The sequence below is a fragment of the Anser cygnoides genome, chromosome 6 (genome assembly GCF_040182565.1).
Source record: "Anser cygnoides isolate HZ-2024a breed goose chromosome 6, Taihu_goose_T2T_genome, whole genome shotgun sequence".
Taxonomy (NCBI): Eukaryota; Metazoa; Chordata; class Aves; order Anseriformes; family Anatidae; genus Anser; species Anser cygnoides.
The window spans coordinates 42,269,362-42,291,032 of NC_089878.1; the positions used below are offsets into that span (position 1 = coordinate 42,269,362).

At 38.3% G+C, this 21,671-nt stretch overlaps 1 protein-coding gene across 19 annotated transcripts in view; it reads right to left on the bottom strand.

The window, feature by feature from the left end:
- Positions 1–21,671, bottom strand: part of BAZ2B (bromodomain adjacent to zinc finger domain 2B) — a 142,822-nt gene that overhangs the window by 102,473 nt on the left and 18,678 nt on the right. The window contains exon 1 of one of the 19 annotated variants that reach the window (XM_048054012.2): positions 17,367–17,595. The exons of 17 other annotated variants lie outside the window; for them this stretch is intronic. The gene's annotated coding sequence lies outside the window, so the exon portion shown is untranslated. Of the gene's footprint in view, positions 1–17,366; positions 17,596–21,671 lie in introns of those variants that run through there. One more of the 19 variants, XM_048054007.2, reaches the window with a different exon arrangement.

The window sequence follows — 21,671 nt, forward strand, 5'->3', positions numbered from 1 at the left end:
CATCTCCTCTACCAGTTGCTGACTTCGTTACATTTTGTCTGCTCTGAACATATTCAAGTATGCAAAGCAAAGAGAAATGCTTTTTCCACCTCTTCCCTATGCTCAATCTAGAGCAATACTTAGCATAGGAAAATAGTCGCTACTGGCAAAATCCCCTACAACTGTGCTATCAGCAGAGAAGACAGACCTAGACATACTGGAAGGAGTCCAACAGAAGGCCACCAAGATGCTGAAGTGCCTGGAGCACCTCTGCTGTGAGGAGAGGCTGAGAGAGCCAGGACTCTTCAGCCTGGAGAAGAGGAGGCTCAGGGAGGGTCCCATCAATCCTGGTGAGATGGTGCAAAGATCACAGAGCCAGGCTCCTTTCAGTGGTGCCCACTGCCAGGACAATAGGCAACGGGCACAAACATGAACACAGGAGGTGCCAGCAAAATATCAGGAAACACTTTGTTACTGTGTAGGTGACTAGAGCACCAGAATGGGTTGCCCAGTGGAGGTGATGGTAGAGTCTCCCTCCTTGGAGATCTTCAGAAGCCACAGGGACATGTCCTGGGCACCCTGCTCTGCGTGTCCCTGCTTGGGACCAGATGGACCAAGAGGTCCCTGCTGACCTTAACCATTCTGTGAAGCAAAGAAAAAACTGTAAACGAAGAAAATTCTGCAAGAAATTGGAATCAGCACTTAAGAAATTGCAATACAGAAGACTGCATGACTGCAAGTAAAACCAGGTAAATTTTTCTTTAAGAAAAAAAGGCTTTATTAGGGCTCCAATACTTCAAGTTTTGCACAGCTTAAGAAGCGTTCTCATAGAAAAAAAAATTCAACATAAATCCTGTGCTTAAGCAAAATCACTTTTTACTGTCTGAAGTCTATCTTACAGTTTCCTACTTCACAAACTACTGCAGCGGGTAATGTTATATTTCAGCAAAGTACATTCACATTTTCTTAGCCTTCTTCCACTAAAGGTCTCCTAAAGTTGGTATTCAATCTCAAATGGTGTGATATACTTTCTACCCCACCTGCAGGAATTATAGAAGAAACAAGCATCCGCTGCCTGTTTAAATGCAGTTCACAGAATCACGGAAACATTTAGGTTGGAAAAGATCATCGAGTCCAACCATCAGCCTGATGTTCGAAGTCCCATCCCTACACCGTGACCAGCAGCATCACGTCCACACATCTCTTAAATACCTCCAGGAATGAGGACGCCACCACCTCACTGGGCAGCCCATTCCAATGTTTGACCAGCATGGTTACCTGTGGAGGCAGGCTGAGCTAATGAGCCACAGTGTGTGCAAGCACTGCTGAGGGCCTGAAGCAAAACCAAAACAGGATCCAGGGCCCTGGGGCCTCAGAGGAAGACTTGCAGCAGGGTGATGTAACGTCAGCAGCATTAGCCTGGACTTCCAAACTGTGAACCTCCTAATAGTTACAGATTGAAGATTAGATCAGAAGAAGAGATTGTCAGGAATAGCATGATAATTTTTGGTTAACATTCCAAGACCTAATCAGACATTTGCATATTATATGCAAAGACATGAAGAAATGGTGGAGAAAAGGTAGAGGACTAATATCACAAAGGACATCAAATAAGACAATATAAGAAACACACATGAGGGCAAGGAAGGAGACACCGTGAAATCCGCGCCGTCCGTATGCTCTATGATCTTAAACTGGGCTACCATAAACACAATGTTCAGGCTACTCCATATAAACTGTAATTATAGCAAGACACGTAGCTTCTCGTAAAATCAAGGTTGAAAACAAAATAGATCACACCGCTTGATAAACTCTCAGAGAAGTCTCCCATAAATAGGCTATATTCACACTACAATCACTACTTACTGTTCAGCTTATTTTTAGCCAATGTTAAGCTAAGCTTAACAGTACTTAACCATCTTCTTGCAGCACATAACACAGCTCAAGGAGAATATTCAATTACTTACTGCTTTTTCCTTCAGCCCCTGAGCAGTTGCGTACTGCCACCTCTACACTGATGGCGACCCTTACACAAGCCAATTCAAAGCTAGTTCAGGATTCTGCACAAGATGCATCAATTGCAAACACCAGCGTTAGCTGCCCCAAGTTTTGTACACATTTTCAGGAACCAGATTCTACATCTTCTGGAAGTATTCCTTTACCCAGTTGTGAATTTTAACTGACAGCATTTCAGTTTAAAATACTCCTTTCATGTTATTACTTCTGACCAATGCTCTGTTCTGACAGTATCAAAATCCATCTGATTATATTGGTCACGCTCTCAGGAATTCAGTAACACTTCTCTTTAACATCCAGTTATAACGGAGATTGAGATGTACTGCAATAAAGCAGTCTGTAGCCTATTTACACACAGAGAGACATCTTCCATCTGATCAATTCACCTCACTCTTCACTTGGCAGTTGAACAAGTTTCCAAGCCAATGCAGAAGAGAGGAAGGACGCAGCCACGGCAGTGTTGCAGCTCCTTTTAGGACGTAACAGACCTGACTCAAAATTAATTTAAACTCCTACTAGAAAATGCAAGAAGTTTGATCATCCCAAATAGAATGGATTAGATAACTTAATTCGAGTTAAGTATTTGAGGTAGAAATAACAGCGCATCTTTTTGATAAGGGTTTTGATAAGCTCTGGGTTTTACCTCAGTATTTTATAGCTGCCTATCACATTGCTATCATTCAGTTTAAAACTTACTGCCAGTACTTTTAGAACACTGTGCAACTTGATCGCCAGCATACATATGCTATAATAACTAAATGCCACACCAATCGTCGCAAACACGTTTGTGGTCGTTACTTCCTTCCTCTAGAGGCCATCCTCATGGTTTGCTTCACTCAAAACTGAATTTGCATTAGCTGACCAAGTAAGAGTTTGCACTAGTGGGATAAAATGAAAATATGAGAACTATTTAGTAGCAACCACAAGGAAGAACCCGAATTTCTGCTTACTGAGGTTTTTTAGACAAACCATAAAAAAAAAAAGCTGTAAATTATCAAGAAAAGAGCCTCATCTTTTATTTATAAAGCAAGCTCTTGAAAACATGACTACAATTAACTACGAGCACTGAAACTCACACTAAGCTCATATACACCAAGACTGAAGCTTTAAATTTAACATTTTGACACAAAAGAAGCATCTATCTTTATAAATAGCAATTGAACACTAAGTATTTCAAAATTCTTCTTTTCCCTGATTAAAAGAATACAGACTTGTTTTGGTCCTACTGTCCAAAGTACAGAGTAAATAGCTGACTTAGGTATACAAATACTATACCAAGTGGAAAATTGAGCTAAAATTAAACAGTGAATATGTGATCTGGCACGAACTTAAGGAAGTTACAAAACACTACCATTTCTGTGCAAAAAGGAAGTATTAAGGAGGACCAAAGAATATTGTTTCAGACTAAATATTTTCTTCTGAGACAAGTATGCATACACACGAACATGGAAATCTCATGTTGTACCACTTAACTCTGCAGTAATATAACTCCTAGCAACTAGTTTTTTCTTCTCCATGTTATTACTTATTTTATTCCACTTACTGTAGGCCCATCAGAAAATCTTTTGATTTATTTTTCAGATTTCATTTTAAAACTGATTACAAAGCGGAAAGCAAACTATACTTAAAGGCAAATACAATGCTACTGCAAATTTAAAAATAAACTACTAAAGGTACAAAAAACAGAAAGTCAACATTCCACACTCAGTAGAGATAAGTCGAATATTTAAAAGAAAGAACAGAAATGTAAAGAACGCCTGAAGAAGCAGACTGTAAACTTCATCTTTTATGTTTGTATTTCCCATTATCAACCCAGCTCAATCAAAGTGTTTCATAGACTTCACAGACACACAGGTGTACAAATTGTTTATCACTGCAGGGACAGTTAAAGTGGATAGGCAATTTTTTTCCTTAATTTGACTATTAACTACGCAACTTGAATGTCACCTAATCCTTTTTTCTGCATTATTACCTCAATGTTTACAAAGTAAAGAAAAAACTTCCTGTGCTTAATATTAGCATATAAATGGAGGTAATTAAGGTTTGAATTAAGTGGGAAGACAGGGTAGAGTGAATTCCCACCTTTGTTACTGATCACTTTGCATTATTTTTTTTTTAATGCAAGAGTAGGATAACTGGTTTACATTCTGGCAATGGCATCTTCTCAACTAAATCAAAACTTAGATTCCCAAACACTGCAAAATGCTGCAAAAAGTGCACCATACAGCTTTGAGGTGAGAAGTTTTCCTTTGTGACTGCAACTTTCTCCTTTCTCCAATATAAACATGCTACAAAAGACGTTTTTTTCTTTTAAAAATTGACTTTGTACTCTTTCTAGTTACATTGTAAACAAAGGTTCACGGAACCTGAGCTTTTACGTTTTATTTTTTCCTGGTTTTCATCAGTTATTCAAGACTTGTCTACTCTGGAAGTTTAGACAACTGACAGAGTATCAGAAACAGAACATTTTTAAAGCCATCTTCCACTCGCCTACTGCCTGCATCCCCAAATCACAAGGGACTCTATCTGGGATTTCAGTGGTATACAAAAAGACATGGGCAAGTTCACCACAGAAAACACTGGACTCGCCTCAATTGATTAGTAAGATATATGAAAATCATGACGTGATAAGAAAAACAACACGGAACAGTAAACAGTACTGACCAAGTTAATACAGACAATGTAGAGAACCGATGATGATGTTTCAAAAATACCAATTATTTCAGCTCAATATGTATCAACCTTTGAAACAGCCTTTTGTTATAAAGAAGCTATCTGCCAAAGCAAAAATATTCTTTGTGATTTTGGAATCTGGTAGTTCAACAGGAGTTCAGTAATATTCCAGTAGCAGATTTCAGCAATATGCCTATTAGTGCTAGTGAAGATTGGGCATTAGTAGGCATGAGGAATATTTAAGTACTAGAAACCAAATACTTTCTCTTATAGCTTAGATTCTGGGTAAAATTTCTTTTAAAAACTTATATAGTTGGGATCTACCTGCTTGCAATTCCTCCAACCTCCCCAGCGTTATAAAGCAGCGTACTAGCATTAAGCATCAGGACTGGAAAGGACTTCCTAGATCAAATCAAATTGCGATTCCACATCACGCAATCTTTTTCGTAAGTGATCAAACACCATCTTGAAATTCAGCCTCCTCCTTTCATCTTCATGTACTCCAGGTTTTCAGCCTGAAAGTATTCATCAGCTTAACTCCATTTGTTTGACTCCAACAATTTTCATTCAGTCTACTTACTGCAGAATGAAAGTACACATTGCTGTTTTTCTTTTAGTTTGTGGGCTAGATGGCAGGAGCATGCAAGCTCTCAATTTTTAGTCATGTTAAACTTAAACTAGTTAAGTTCTTCCAACTCCTGTAAGTTTCTGAATTCCTTACAGTCTGTTCTTGTCACCTATTTTAGTTTTGTTTACCTTGAACATTAATAATCCTGGAACAAAAGAAGTAGAAAGATGCTGTATTCCAGATGAAGATTTATCAGGACGTTCATAAAGGTTTGAAGAAGAAAAATCAACCAAACATCTCTTCACACAGAATGCCCTCTTTTCTCACTAAAACTATTCTTGTATCACATACTAAGCACTCTTCACCTACATTTGACAAACTACTAGAAGCAGCAGGGACCGAAGGCATTTACCTAAATCCTAACTTTGGAAAAACTGAGAGAACATGAAAGGAATGAATTCAACTGCAGTGAAATTCCAGTAGTCTGGGAGACTTAAGGAAAACACACGCATGCAGTCAACTCTGAAGTTTCTATTAACATGAGTACACAAAACAAGTAAGTTTTGTTAACTGACAACTAAATACAAACTTCTAATTAATTCATGCAAGGAGGGAGTCATTGTACGTCTTTTTGGTTTTGGTGTTTTTCTGTTTCTTTTGGTTGTTTTGTTGTTAGGTTTCCTTTGAAACACTTGGAACTGAAGGGATGAAAAAGACCAATGAGTAGCCAGTCACCTTGCAAAGCTATTGTTCACACCAACGGCAATTCGGAATATAGTTGCAAGTAAATCAAGAGAAGTTACTGTTGGTTGCAAGGCTAAATACAACCATGCTGGTAAGCAAATTCCATGAAAATAAATCAGAAGGAAAGTTCCTCTGCACTAAACATGAAAATCTCTTGTTTTAGTTTGATACAGTTAAACATTACTCATCTACTCTGCTACCTTTTCTTGGATAAGGTATCATTAGACCATAACACAGAAAACAAAACTGCTCCACAATTATGTCTCAAATCTGTAGAACTCATAAATGACACAAAAAAAATTCCTGGGCAATTAATGATTAAAAATATCAAATAAAGAGGGGAGAAGAAACAATAGCATAAAAAGTTAGATAAAACAAAGGACAAAGAAACTAAGGGGAAAATTTGAAAAGACCAACATTTGGAAAAAGGAAAGCAAAGCACAGATGGAAGAAAAAAAAAAAAAAGCATGACACTGGTCAGGCCAGTTACACAGAACGGTTGAGGTCGGAGGGAACATCTGGGTCCATCTGGTCACACTTCAGCTCAAGCAGGGACATGCAGAGCAGAGTGCCCAGGACCACGTCCATGCAGCTTCCAAAGATCTCCATGGAAACAGACTGCATACATAACCTCTCTAGTTTTCATCAGGAAATCACTTTGTGAGCAGAAAAATATGGAGGTTGCCCATTTTTATGATTGTCCTAGTCTCAAAAAGCCACATTTGTATTGGGAATACGCTAGCACTACTTTATTAAATCAGAAGCCACAGAAACCCTTTGACCCCTGCTTTCTTCAGCAGGCAGACTATACCTGTGACATAGAGGAAACACACAAGTCAGACCGTCAGGTGGTAGAACACTGCACACAGAGGCTATAAACTGGGACACAGAGACTATAAACACTGCACACAGAGACTATAAACTTATCAATTGTAAGACTGAGGCTTTTAGAACACAGTTCCTTATTCTTTTACTAAAGTAATTTGATCTATATAGCTGGAGACATCTCTCATATTCAGTTCTCTAGGCACAGGGATCCACTTGCGTAGACATAGATAAGACTGTCTAATAATGGTCAAGTAAACACCTTCTACAGATATTCCTTACTAGTCTTTGAATTGTTATCTATCCCCCTAAACCTTTGTGAATTTAAATCGATTTCTTTGAGCATTTTCAAATATTTTTAAAATGTTATTAATAATTCTCATACTGGTACTGGAACAATTACACATAATCTGATTTCCGAATGCTGAAAATCTATATAAAAACTATGTGAAGAACAAGCTTAGTTGTCTTTCAGTGCAAGAAGCCACAAAAGCTTAACTCCAAATTTGAGACTTTATTTATCAAAGCTCTGTCAGCACATCAGAAATTGTTAGGCCATGAACCTTTCTACATCAGGACCTTTCACTGTTATGATAGATGAAAGCAACGATGTCAGCAGTAACAAGAAGGTCTACATCATGATTAGGAATTTTGATAGAGACTCAAGACTTGAAAAAAAATGATCTTTTGGCAAAACCCATCTAAAAATGCTGAAAGGCTTTTGCATCTCTTAATTAGTTTTCATTGACTCCCACATTGCACAGACATGACAGAATGCTTCTGACTCGGCACTTACAGAGATAAGCCAGCCACACTTATGAGTAAAAAGTGCTGGCCATTCCGTATAACCTCCCATGCGTGTCACTTCCATACATGTGACATATAAGAAGAATGATGTCAAGGCCATTCTCTAGCCAGTGGGGATGTGTTGATTAACAACTCCAGCTGCCATGCCAATACAAATTGAAGTGAGGAACAGTCAGAAAAATACAGCAATGTTCCTCCTCCTGCCATCGTGATCAATGGAAGATAAAAAGGTGAAAAGAATTACGAAATTCTTCTTCTGGTAAAGGAATTACCATTTCATAGTTATTTTATCATCAGCTTTGAGTTGAATGACAAAGAAGCCGAAGTTTTTATGCATTAGGAGGGACTTGATTTTTCTCCTCTGCTTAAAAATTGACTGTTATATTGAGATTGCATATTTGTTCTACGATCTCATCAACTGCAACAAACAGGGATGGAACAGGAAGACTCAACTTCAGTATTAACATAAACACTCACGTCTGCCGAAAATATAAAGTAATTATTTTGCATATCGCACCACTAGCCAGAAACTCCAGTGATAAACCAAACTTTACTGCATTTTGCATTAATCACGTAAAATATGCCCAGTTATTAAAAAACAGTAAGCACACAGACATAAACATAGCCAGGGAAAATAGAAAAAACAAGGATAAAAAAGCCAGTCCAAGGAAGGAGGAAAAGATAAAATTATACATATGTTTTATGTATATATGAAAGAAAGGGAGGAAATACTTTTTTTTTTTTTTTTTAACTGAGAATAAATTTGGCTACATAAGGGAAACTAAAACATGTTGCATGTGAAAAGGGGAAGAAGTGTACAGGAATGCAGTGAGACTACTCTTTGCAGTGTTATTATTATAGCTCTTAGAACTGTAAATAGAAATAGTTTGAAATTATTTCATTTTTTGCAAATTCTCACTGCTAATGTATGTAACTTTATTGTTAGACATGTTTAATATCACAACCAGCCCAAAGTTGAGACATCATAGTTGGAAGACTGGTAAGTCACTTTTATAAAGTCTCCCAGTGCTGAAATTTTCTGATAACACAGTTGGATGAGGTGTCAAATACAGATTTGATTCCTGATTAAATTAAGCACATAAGGAAACATTAGAGTCCTACTCCGAAAATTGGAATTAGAAGCTACTTCTTTTCACATAAAGATCTTATTCTTAAGTCCTTAACAAAGAAAATGGTTTTATCTCTAAAATTTTAAATTTATGCTCCCTCTGATGTGAGGAACAGAAACAGCCTGCATCCTCCCTAATGAGATCAATTACCAAATGCGAGAAAAAGCATTTTAACCAACTGAAATTGGAAGTTTATTGATTATCAAGTAGAGCCACATTTAAACATCTTTGGACCAGATCTCATCTCTCCATATTTCCACATCAATGACAAAAACAATGATGCCCTGTTAGGGAATCCAACTAATTAAAAACAAACAACCAACAACAAAAAACACACTACTACACAGCTCCCTCAGTCTTAAAAATTAACCACTGGGGATGGAGACACATGTTTTTTCTGAAACACAAATGTGGACATGGTGCTTTGGGACATGGTTTAGTGGTGGACTCGACAGCGTTAGGTTGATGGTTGGACTTGATGATCCTATGGGTCTTTTCCAACCTAAATGTGTCTATGATTCTCAATATTTCATTGAAAGCACATATATGATCAGCTGCCACTTAGAGCCTAAAGTATCTTACGAGGAAAAAGATCACCCTCATTGTGTCCCACACTAGAGAGTCAATCTAAATCTAACAGAGAAGCAGTGTTTTTAAGACAGAAACACAGATACTTTTTTTTTTTTTTTTTTTACAGGTACTTGTAACTTGTAATTGTTCTCTTGATGCCTGATACATACAAAAAAATAACATTTTTCAGATGAAATACATAAGTTACATGATCTGAAGCAGGAAGCACACAATGTATTTTCATAAATCTCAAAAACAGAAGTCACAACAGAAACGTTTAAAAAAAAAAGTGGTGCAAAATATTTAAAGACCTACTCGTCAGAGGACTATTAGGAAAAAAGAAACTGTCTTCAAAAGAAACAGTCTTATATACTGTTAATATGATGCTATATACTATGTATCATTACACACATTTTTACAGGCACAGCAGGAAAAAAACGTGAATTGACTTAACCATAAGATCATTTTAGAAATTGAAAGACAGGTTTTGCCTACAAATACAGGTTAAAGATCACAAATAATCTATTATGACTCTGTACTCCCTCACCCAAGATATTATCTTCTTTAGGTACAAGAGCGTACTACTTTAGGGACTGGAATATTCTGCTATCACCACAAAATAAGTCAGCACAGTACCAAGTTCAGCAAACACACATATTCTTTGGCGGGCCAACCAACAGAGAATTGAAACTGTTTAACACTAGAGATTACAGCTCTTGCTTTTCCTTTCCAGGTAACAAACATAGGCTCCTGCACTGCCATCTGTCACACAAAACAGAACAGACCACAACACTTCTTTTACATACTGCATAATCCTTAGAACATACTGCCAGATTCCCTCTTCTGTATTTCACGATATATAGTCTCCAGTTCTGTCCTCAAGAACCATGTAGTCTGCTGGTTTTACTACAGAAGAAACACATTCACATCTGAGTGAGACAGGGAGTTGTGATTAACAAATACCTACTAATATAAGCTAAACACTAGTAATACTTAAGAAAAATATAACAGGACATGAAGAAGCTGACAATAAAATAACCCTTTTGCAATTCAAATATTCCATCTTCATTCCCATTTTATAGTGCTTAGTAAAATATTTTAAGTAACAAATCTTGTAGCAAACTGTACTGGTTTATGTCTCTACTACATTTAGATTGGAAGGCTGCACTTATTAATCACAGTGAAAATTACAAGATAATGAATCATACAGTACATTTCCTAGTTACATGTGTAATGAAGGCAGCGTTACTTTTTGAAACAACCAAAGATGTAAAAATGAGGTGTTATTACTGACAGACTGCAGTTTTATTTCTTTGTATATTTAGTTTCTGAACTTCACTGCATGACCAAAAAGAGGTACTGAAGCTGGAAGACTAACTTGAATGTTACCTTTGTTCCCTACCTTGTTAAACACTCATTTTCCTTATTTTCAAAATCACTGTATGCTTACATATCGCTTTGTATGTTCCTTATATATGAAGAAATAGAGATTGATTATTAAAAGGTGGAATTACAACCATCAAAAATGAAACTAGTAAACATGTTTTTATCAAACTAGAACACCAACTCTGAACTAACAATTACACTTTGGAGAAAAATAAAAAGTTTCACACAGGTCAATGCATGATCCATCAATCTTATCAAATGCAAAATACAAGCTCGTATCACTGAAAAAAAATGATAGCACAAACGGACACCTTCATTTGTTTAGCCCCCAACTGCCAAGAAACATAACAAGAGCCCTGAGGCATACTTAGCTGATTTATCAGATCACATGATAAACACAGGTGTAAGATACATGACCTGAGAAAACCCACGCTGGTGGGTGAAATCCGGTTCAGGGGGCTTCCTAGCCACAAAACCCTGCTAGAGTTAAGTAGCTGAGCCTACTACGCAACACCGTGGAACAGAGAACTTCATCCCCTGACAGCAAGCAAAATACAGGCACTGAGAAAACCAAGAAGCAAACATGCAACCGGAGTCAGATGCATGAATCTGCATGCTACACAAGTATCAACAGACACGCAACAACTGTATTTCTGATAAGAAAAGACTTCCCTTCTCTTAAATAGCCATCACGTACTGTATTAACTTAAGCCAATACTGTCATTTACACCATGGCTCTGTAATACCAGGTTAGGAAGATATTACACGTACAACTGATTCATTCTTAGTTGGACTCATTTAGCCTACTTTTCCTCACAGAATGCGTTGGGGTCGGTAGGGACCTCCGGCTCTGTTGGGTCCAACCCCAGCTCAAGCAGGGCCACCCAGAGCAGGGCACCCAGGACCACATTCCAGATGGGTGTTTTAAGATCTCCAAGGAGGAGACTCCACAACCTCCCCATGCACCCTGTGTCAGTGCTCCGTCACCCACACAGTGAAAATGAACAGGTGTTTCCTGATCATCAAACGGAGCCTCCTGTTCCACTCTGTCCCCACTGCCTCTTGTCCTGTCACTGGACACCACTGAAAAGCGCCCGATCCTGCCTTCTTTGCTGCCTCCTTCCTATGAAGAACTCGCACTCTGATAAGACCCCCCCTTGAGCCTTCTCCTCTCCAGGCTAACCAGTCCCTCCTCTCTCAGCCTTTCCTCATAGCAGAGGTGCTCCAGTCCCTCTTCTTTGTCGTTGTGGCCTTCACTGGACTTTCTTCAGTAGCTCCGCATCTTCCTCGTACCTGGGAGCCCAGAACGGGTCACAGAACTCCACATTCTGACAAATTTTAATTCTGTCTTTCAACACATATTTAACTATATTTAAAATAGTGTTAGGATTTTCCCACAGCAAAAGGAATTATAGTAACCACTAACTCAAAGAAACAGAAACTGCATACGGATGTTTCTCCATGCTATTGGAAAACTTCTTCTGCTGTACTATTGAACAGAAACCATTGACAGCGTTGTAGAACCAAAACAGACTACAAGACTTCATGGAAGTTGGAAGTGTAAAGCAAATTAGTCATTTAGTCTTGTACTAGTCGAAAGAAATTGAGAATTACACAAGAGCGATGATGGTCTCAGCTGACAGGAGTGAGAATGTGTTGCTTTTTTTTTCCCCATACGCCCTTCTCCTTTCCCAGCAGCCACATCTTGATGAAGTGATGATGTGATTCTTGGCCACAAGAGAACTGCCCTCTTGGAATGGCAAGTTTAAAAAAAAAAAAAAAAAAAGTGGTGAACTATGTATGCACAAAGTAAGTCTAAAAATAAAGAGCTAGTGGTAGCCACAAATTTTAACTTCAAACTGCTCATGTATTAACTTCATTTCTTAATTTCACTACTCTAGTGCAACAGCAATGGACTGGCCTCTGATAACAGGAAGCAAAGTACAGCATGGGTTACAGCAAGTCTGAAGACTTCATGAACGATCACTTGATGAAAAGAACTATAGCTTTGTGTTTCAGACAATTGTAATGATTTTCTCTCTGCTCCCCTACTCTTTCTGGGCAAAAATATGCTTACAAGTACTTTCTCCTGGTCTGCAAGTTTTCAGGTTCAGAGTAACAACAGAGTTTTGACTCAAGTTTCTGCGAAGGATGACAAGATAATCTGTGAACCTGTAAAAGAAAGTTGTCTGCCCAGCAACAGAAAGAGAAAATATTGCAAAGAAAGGGCACTAAAAGCGTTGGAAGGGATCACTGTAGAACACAATGGAGCGCAAGTCGCAAGCTGGGGGTATTCTGAACATATCCAATGTTTCTTGTTAGAATATCTTTGTTTTTTCACTTCTTAAAGGCTGGAGCTTGAACTAAAGGATGAAACTTCTACCACTGTTTAGCAGTGATTTAATTCTGCTGTTAAAGGAGTTCAAAGGACTTCTAACATGAACGAACACCAGTAGAAACGGTAAACATTTCTTAAATCTCATCCTAGTCATCACTTAACATCTGAGTATCTGGATACACACAAAAAAAAAATGTAGCTATTTTATAATAATCCATTCTGGAATAATTTTGTCACAGAATCATAGAATATCCTGAATTGGAAGAGCCCCTTAAGGATCATCGAGCCTAAATCCCGGCACCACACGAGTCTACCCAAAAATTCACACCATATGACTAAGCGCACAGCCCAAATGTTTCTTAAACTCCGACAGGCTTGGTGCAGTGACTCCTTCCCTGGGGAGCCTGCTCCAGTGCACGAGAACCCTCTCAGTGAAGAACCTCTTTCCTGATATCCAGCCTGATATAAACAAAGTTTCTTTCACAAACAAACTAGTTTTATTCTAGAAGTAAAGATGTTAAAGATTTACATTTGTTTAAAACTTAACTCACCTGCTTTCAGTTTATCTACAAACCCCTTATGATCTGACCCCTGGTGTTTCTCGGTGTCCCATAAAGAACAACTCAGAAAGCAAACCACAGGAAATTTGAAAATGTATCAGACCATACTCTTTAAACAATGCTACGTCTGATTATTTCATTGGCTGCTATTAATAAAAAAAAAAAAGGGGGAGGTAATTTAAATGACTTGTTAAAAAAAACAAAGTCCTGTAAAGTTGAAGTCTTTTTCTTTCATACTTACGCTGTTAGAAACTAGTTAAATATACCAGTCTAATTGCATCTAACTTTTGTAATCTAAATACTGAAACCTGTTTTTCAGCAATGGTATGACGACTCCTTCTCTAACATCAACAGCAGTTAGTCATTGCCACATGCATGAACCAGTGTAATTTATATTGTAATAAAGCTGCTACTCACACAGGCATTTTAATGTCTGACAAACAGGTCTGAATCTTGCTAATCAGGTTTACAGTTTAGAACTTGGAAATGAATCAATTATGACCTATCGCTCCACTGAAACCCAGTCCAGGATACTTAAAAAAAGAAAAAAAAACCTTCACTTGCATTAAATAATTGCTACATGACTTTTTAAACCCTGTGATTTTCATTTACATTTAACTAAATTAAAGTAATAATAATAAATCCTGCTTTTATTGATGAAACCACAATCAGCTGTCCATATACTAACCACACAGTCAGTTTTACAGGTAGTTGCTAAGCACACAAACTGTGGTTCTGAAAAATCCTCAACTGAAATGAAAGCTATGGAAAACTGTGTACACATGTCATATAAAGGCAAGTTTGTGTTTTACACATCAATGCAAATGTTTGTTCTCTTATGTACAACTGGAATGAAAAGATAACAAATCAATGTGATTCACATTAGCGTATCTGTGCCCACAGTAAGAAATACACATGAACTTATATAACAATGATTCTAAGGAAATTTCACCAACAGAAATATTTGATTGCTTATTATTTGTAGTTACATATGTAACTATCATTCTAATCACGTTACTTAAAAGTCAGCTACATGTTTTAATTAAAAAATCACAACAAATTAAAGGTAATCTGAAAAAAGTATTTTGATCCAAAAAGTAAACCTTAATACCTAGTATCCACATTCTCTATTATACACATAACACATGTAAAAAGGTATAAAGCAAAAGCCACAGACAATAAATTTGCAGTTACTACAGGTTTTGTTAAAGGCATACAACTTTTGAGGTGTGAGGAAAAAAAAATCTCCTATGAGCAAAGTGTTCCTTTGATGGTCCTTCGTACTTTCATACTGCCATAAACCAGACCCTGCCCAAGAAAGACAAGCCACCTGGCAAGGACAGTGATCACAGAGTAGATACACACGCAGGACAGCACGCAGATGCTGATGAATCAGAACTGCTTTGGGCAGAGCAGAAGTAGCACCAATCCTGCCTACCATTTCCTCAGCTGGCAGGTTTAAAAGCTCCACGTCTTTCTACAAGACTGTAGAAATATATCTTTGAACGTCCAGCCCACTTTCAATTATGGTTGAAAATGAATTGCAAACTGAAGTTACCACATGGAATGAACAAGCACATGGACAAAAGGGTGAACAGACAGTGTGATCATATCATCGTACATGTACTGGCAACAAGCACTTAAAAGGGGAAAGGGCCACAGAGGAATCTCCTGTGTAAATAGCAAGCCACTGGATTTTATCGGAAATTACTTGTCCCATTTCATAAAAAAAAAAAAAAAAAAATCTGAAATCAACCTGTTTATAGTAAAGTGTATAAACACAAGTTAATCTACAGCTCCAAGGCTCTGCATCCAAGACAAAAATTTTTAAAGATTTTCAAAAGTCTACATTATGTAGAATCAGCATTCCAGAGTGTTTCATTTTTTAACTAACACCATTTTAATGCATCAAAATTAGCTTTTTAATTGGGATGGTACCTGACATCATTAAGAACTACAATGCGACTACTGTGCACACAAAGCCAAACTTTTACATATAAAACAATTCAAGTATTATATTCACTGGATAAGCAGACACGTATGATTACTTTCCTGCTTTCTCTAACAATTTTTCTCTGGGAAAGGTTGGGCTTTGTTTGTTTGTAGGAGTGTGCTAAACTTGGCATCTGCCTAGAATATGAAGGGAAAAAGAAAAAAGAAAATTTAATCTCAGGTTTCTCTGACTACTGTTATTCACTGTAAGTGGGGCAAAACATTTTTCATAGTAACAAAAATACCAGTTAATTAGAAGATAGTTTAAATCCAGTAGTTTTTGCTGTTCGCTTTTATTTTTTTTATTTTAAATGGGTAAAGATGCAATAGGCCTTCTCTAAAGTAGATGCAAACTCCGTGCCTCAGCTACTGCAAGCCCCACAGGACATAAGCAGCTTCATCATTTTTATTTCTTACTTCAGCCAAACATTCATTTAACTGAACTTAACTGCCACTTACTTGCAATACTCTAAGTCTTTAGGATAACAGCTTTTTCCATTTAATATGATGTCAACAACCTAGTCCTCAAGATGACTACCATTTTTTAAGTCATAATTCACAGGAAATTGGTACTATTCATATAACAGTTGGGATTACTGCACTGCTAACAATTACTTCCCAAAGAAGTGAAAGAACTTGTATTGGCTAACTAACTAACCCATTTTTGCACCTTAAACACTTTTGCTAGTAGTTTCACAGCATGACCATTTCTAAAATTCTGCACTACATTGAAGAAAGTTTCTCTTAAAGTTGCTAAAAGTGTCTTTAAATACATCCAAGACAAATCTTTATTTAAAGAGGAGCTATGTGTTCACAAAAAATAAAACTCCTTTTTTAACAAAGTTTTAACAACATGCTTGCAAAACCTTGCTCAAACATTTTCTTCCTCTAAAAACATTTCATGTCAGCACCTTTGACATTGTTTCAGACAGTTTGGGACTTAAAAACCTGTTATGCAAATACAGAATTCCAATTTTAAAATGTAGAAAGCATATACAGAAAAATAATTTTTTGTGTTGGTTTTTTTTTTTTGAGATGTGCTTCAATTTTTTCATCTAATATGTAAATCATTGTATTTTAGCTATAATATATATGATGCATACTAAAAAATTGCTTTTTGCAACTGTGGTCCCAATATTTAAATATGCTAATACACACAAACACCTTCTACACACTATCCAAAGTTTAAATACATTTTCTAAAACTGAGGAAGAATCAGCTCCAGTTGGCAAACAAACATTCAAATACAACAGTAACTATCCAAAGTCATCACAGCAAATAGTCTATGGTGTCAAACGTTCTCTTAAACCCCTATAATTTTTTTAAGCAGTTATAGAATTGTAGAACATTGTCAGTGCTCTAGGAATTTGTAAAACTCCTCTAGGAGTGATTTAACAGTTGAGGCCTAGAAGAATACAGTCCATGGTCCAAACATTTGTTCACACAAAGTTTCAACAGAAATTGCTTTGACTGCATGTCACTGTTTTTTATAATCTTGTATTTGGCTAAAGCACATGTTGTTTTGCTTATAAGACACCTCTGTAGTTTGGTCTAAATTTTACTTACATCTACCAAAAGTTACCTAAATCCATGCCTGAGAGATATTTTTGGAGACATGCAGCATAGTCCAAAATGTTTGGGCTTAGGATTTAATGGAAAGGCATACAATCTTTTTTAAGAGAACACATTTATATATCAAATCCTGAAATCATTTCCCAGAAGCTAAAATGAAGCTGCTTTTCAACATTTTCTATTGACACATTAATCTGACTACTCACGGCCTTGCCCTGACGTTCAGAATGAAAACATCGTTCTTAAGTGCTCTTTTTCCATGTCAGATGATTCACAAAAGGTAAGTGAGAGTTGCCAGAGTGATTTAAGTATTTATGTTATCCTCCCTTCTAAAACATCTGCTCCCATGGAAAGAGAAGGAGAAACTAAGCCAGAATCCTCCCAACTTCAGTTGCTGGCTGCTGGTTCCCAGTTCGGCTTTTGCTCCCATGGCAACTCACATGGTAGCAGGAAAAACAAATAGAGAGGATAAACAACAGCTTAGGTAGAAGTGCTACTCACAAAAAAAAAAAAAAAAAAAAAAGATGTCTGTACTCCAAAACACTAATAAATATAAACTACAAAATTATAAGCAGAAGGAGAGAAGTCAAAAAATAGGTCTGCAAAAATAACTACAGAAGTATGATCTGGAGCATCAAACTCTTAATTTATACAAGAATCTGCACAGCATTGAAATTCATCACCCAGCAAAAATCCTTCACACACACCCCATATAAGAACACACGTACTGTGCCATACGCATAGTCCTCATTCATTTGCTCATGCAAATCTGGCACCGTAATCGATGGGCTTGTCCCAAGCTCCTATTTTAGAACAGAAATTGCTTTTGTTCTCTCTCCATTTTTCTCCTTCTGAGCAGCTCAGTCTCGAGTTGCCACAGGCAGCGGAGATTACATCTACAATACTCTCGGCGAGTACTACACCCAGTCACTGCTAAACCTGGCCACTGGCTCAAGACAAAAAAGAAATGAGGCTTCTGATTGAACAAAACTGCAATCACATCTCTGCCAGTACAATACTGCAAAACATAAAGGATTCCTTTGGTCTGTTTATTTTTTAACTGCCTTTTCATGGGCTTATTTTTTTTCTGAGCACCTTTCTCCTTTGATCCTCAAGTTCAACAAAGTTCAACAAAGGCAAGTGCAGGGTCCTGCACCTAGGAAGAATAACCCCAAGCACCAGTCCAGGCTGGGTGCTGACCTGCTGGAGTGCAGCTCTGCAGAGAGGGACCTGGCAGCCCTGGTGGACAGCAGGCTGACCGGGAGGGAGGCAACAATGTGCCCTTGTGGCCAAGAAGGCCGAGGGGATGCTGGGCTTTATTTAAGGGTGTTGCCAGCGGGTCAGGGGAGGTGATCCTCCCCAGCCGCTCGGCCCTGCGTGAGGCCACACGTGGAGTATTGTGCCCAGTTCTGGGCACCCCAGTACCAGAGGGACATACAACTACTGGAGCGAGTTCAGAGGAGGGCTGCCAGGATGATGAGGGGACTGGAGCACCTGTCACACAAGGACAGGCCGAGAGAGCTGGGCCTGTTTAGCCTGGAGAAGAGAAGACTGAGGGAAGCCCTCATCCATGGGTATAAATATCTGAGGGGAGGGTGTCAAGAGGGTGGAGCCAGTTTCTTTTCAGTTGCGCCCAGCAAGAGGATGAGAGGCAACAGGCACAAACTGAAGCACAGGAGGCTCCATCTCAATATGACAGGGCACCTCTTTACTGGAAGGGTGACCGAGCACTGGCAAAGGTTGCCCAGAGAGGTTGTGGAGTCTCCCTCTTTGGAGATATTCAGAACCCGCCTGGATGCCATCCTGCGCAACGTGCTCTGGGTGATCCTGCTTGGCAGGGGGGGTTGGACCCGATGATCTTCAGAGGTGCCTTCCAACCTCAGCCATTCTCGGATTCTGTGGAGCTATCAGTATAGAACAGTTCAGTCAGAAGGGGCCTTCAAAGATCATCTTGTCCAATTCTCTCGAAGGTAAACAAATACTGGAACGTCCTGGGTGGGGACTAAGCTCACAAGTGTTGCAAACCTCTTAATGACCTCACATGTGATATACCTAAGACACAGACACACATGGGTATAGAGAAGAAAAGGAATATCGGAAAAATCTGTAAGGTTTGAAGTTACATTACTTAAAATTATTCTGTACCATGTTAATGGAAGAATGCACGTTAACAAACTCAGTGCAAAAGAGTACAGTAAGGAACCAAAACTGAAGGACAGGACAATTAGAGATGACTGAAGAAACCTGGTAAACGATCACAAGCCAAAGATGTTTACAGTTCAATCCCTCACAAAAAATAAATAAAATTAAATTAAAAATAAAAATTAAAATTAAAATCTCTGTAGTTATTAGGATCATATATGTATTTTTATATTTTGGCATCTATTAATTCATCTACACAAGTTACCAAAGACCACACTAACATTTATAAGAACAATATAAACAGCAACAGTAATTCTGAATGAAGAAGGTACAGATCCTCCACTCCGAAATCACAAGTATAATGATTTCACAAATGTAACATGACATTTGAATCACTGTTCAGCAGCCACTGACAGACACCTTATATTAACTTACCTGATCATTCTAAGTACATTGCAATTTTCATCACTACAGCATCCAAGGATGATCCTGCAATTTAACCAGTCATGACGTGGAAAGCACTAGCTCTTGTTTTATGTTAACCAGCTATCGGGTTTTGTTTCACCAGGTGATTTTAGTTAAAATAATTTATTTCAGTCATACTTGAAATGTCCAGAATTTGTTTTTTATTTACTTCCTCTATGCCAAGTATGAGTTTATAGCAATTGGTCACATAGCCCAAGATGAAGACAACTGTTTACTCTCATCTTATATGGAAAACATTCCATAACTGATGATTCCTTTCGGTATTATTTGCTTTTTCTTCTCCTACTTGACACAAGGTGACCTGAAGTAATGCAGTAGCTTACATGTTTTCCATTCCGTTCTTTATTCTTTACCCAGCAACGTGTCACATTTGCATTTTGACTGCTGTTCAACCGGTACTTTTAACCGAACAATGCACCAACTCCAATATTGCTATGTGATTTCAGGTAATTATTTTAGAATGCATCACTGTGCGTGTTTAGTTAGTGATGGCCGCTTCTCTCTGCTCCATGTATATCACCCCATATTAACCTGTGATGAATTTCAGGCAGCCACTTTGTATCCTGGGACTCTTTGAGTTCATTCTGACCTCTCCATAAGCATAGTGCTTCTTCACCACGGTAAAACTTTCTTTTGTCAACAGAAAAACTCAGCCCAGAGTATAACTATAATAGTTTCAAATTACCTCACTAGAAGAAAAATCACGCATTTTAAACAAGCCATCAAAAATTCTGACATCACTTATTGTAAAGACAGGCAACCCAATAAAAGAAATCAATATGGATCTCATGGATTTTAAGTATGTGGTTTGAAAACACATTCTGGAAGGTCTTAATTTACTCTTGATCTGCACGTGGCTGTTATCTTTTCAGAGTAAAACTTTATGAATAAATCAGAATTTAAATCAAACTCCATAAAGCATTTAGTGACATCACACTAAACCCAACATTTTCTTACAAAATTGAGCAACCTGATCAAGTGGGTGGCATCCCAACTTCAGCCTGCCAGATGTCAACTGGGAATATCACATAGCTGAGACAAGCAAATCCAGGAAATTCCTGAAGCACCCTGATGATAACTTCTTGTTACAGGTACTAAGAGAGCCAACTAGAAGGTGCCCCTCTGGACCTCTTGCTTGTAAACTTGGAGGGTGTGGTGGGTGAAGTGGTGACAGGGGGCTGCCTTGGCCATAGCGACCATGAGGTAGTTGAATTCAAAATCTTTGGTGACAGGAAGCAAACTGCCACCAAAACTTCAACTCTGAATTAGAGGAGAGCAGACTTCAGACTGCTCAGGGAACTAGTCAGTAAGGTCCCCTGGGAAACTGCTTTTAAAGACACTGGGGTCCATCAATGCTGGTCGGTTTTTAAGCACCACCTCTTAAGAGCACAGGAACAGGCAATTCCAAAATCTCAGAAGTCAATCGGGAGGGGCAGAAGGATGGCTTGGCTGAGCAGGGATCTTCTTCAAGAGCTTAGGCAGAAAGTGTATGGCCACTGGAAGCAAGGTCGGGTGACATGGGAGGACTACAGGGATACTGCTCGCCTTTGTAGAGAGAGAATTCGGGTGGCCAAAGCTCAATTAGAGTTGAAGCTGGCCAGCAGTGTGGGGGACAATAAAAAAGGCTTTTTTAAGTATGTTAATGGGAAAAGGAAGACCAGGGCAAACATTGGTCTGATACTTGATGAGGACGCTCGCCTCAAAAACAGGGATATCGACAAAGCACAGATGTTTAATGCATTTTTCGTCTCGTCAACACCAGTGACGGACTCTGGGACCCCACCCCAGCCCATGAGTTGAAGAACCGTGACTGTAGGAACGATAAACTCCCAGTTAACCCCAACCTTGTGCAGGATTTGCTGCTCCACCTGGATGCATACAAG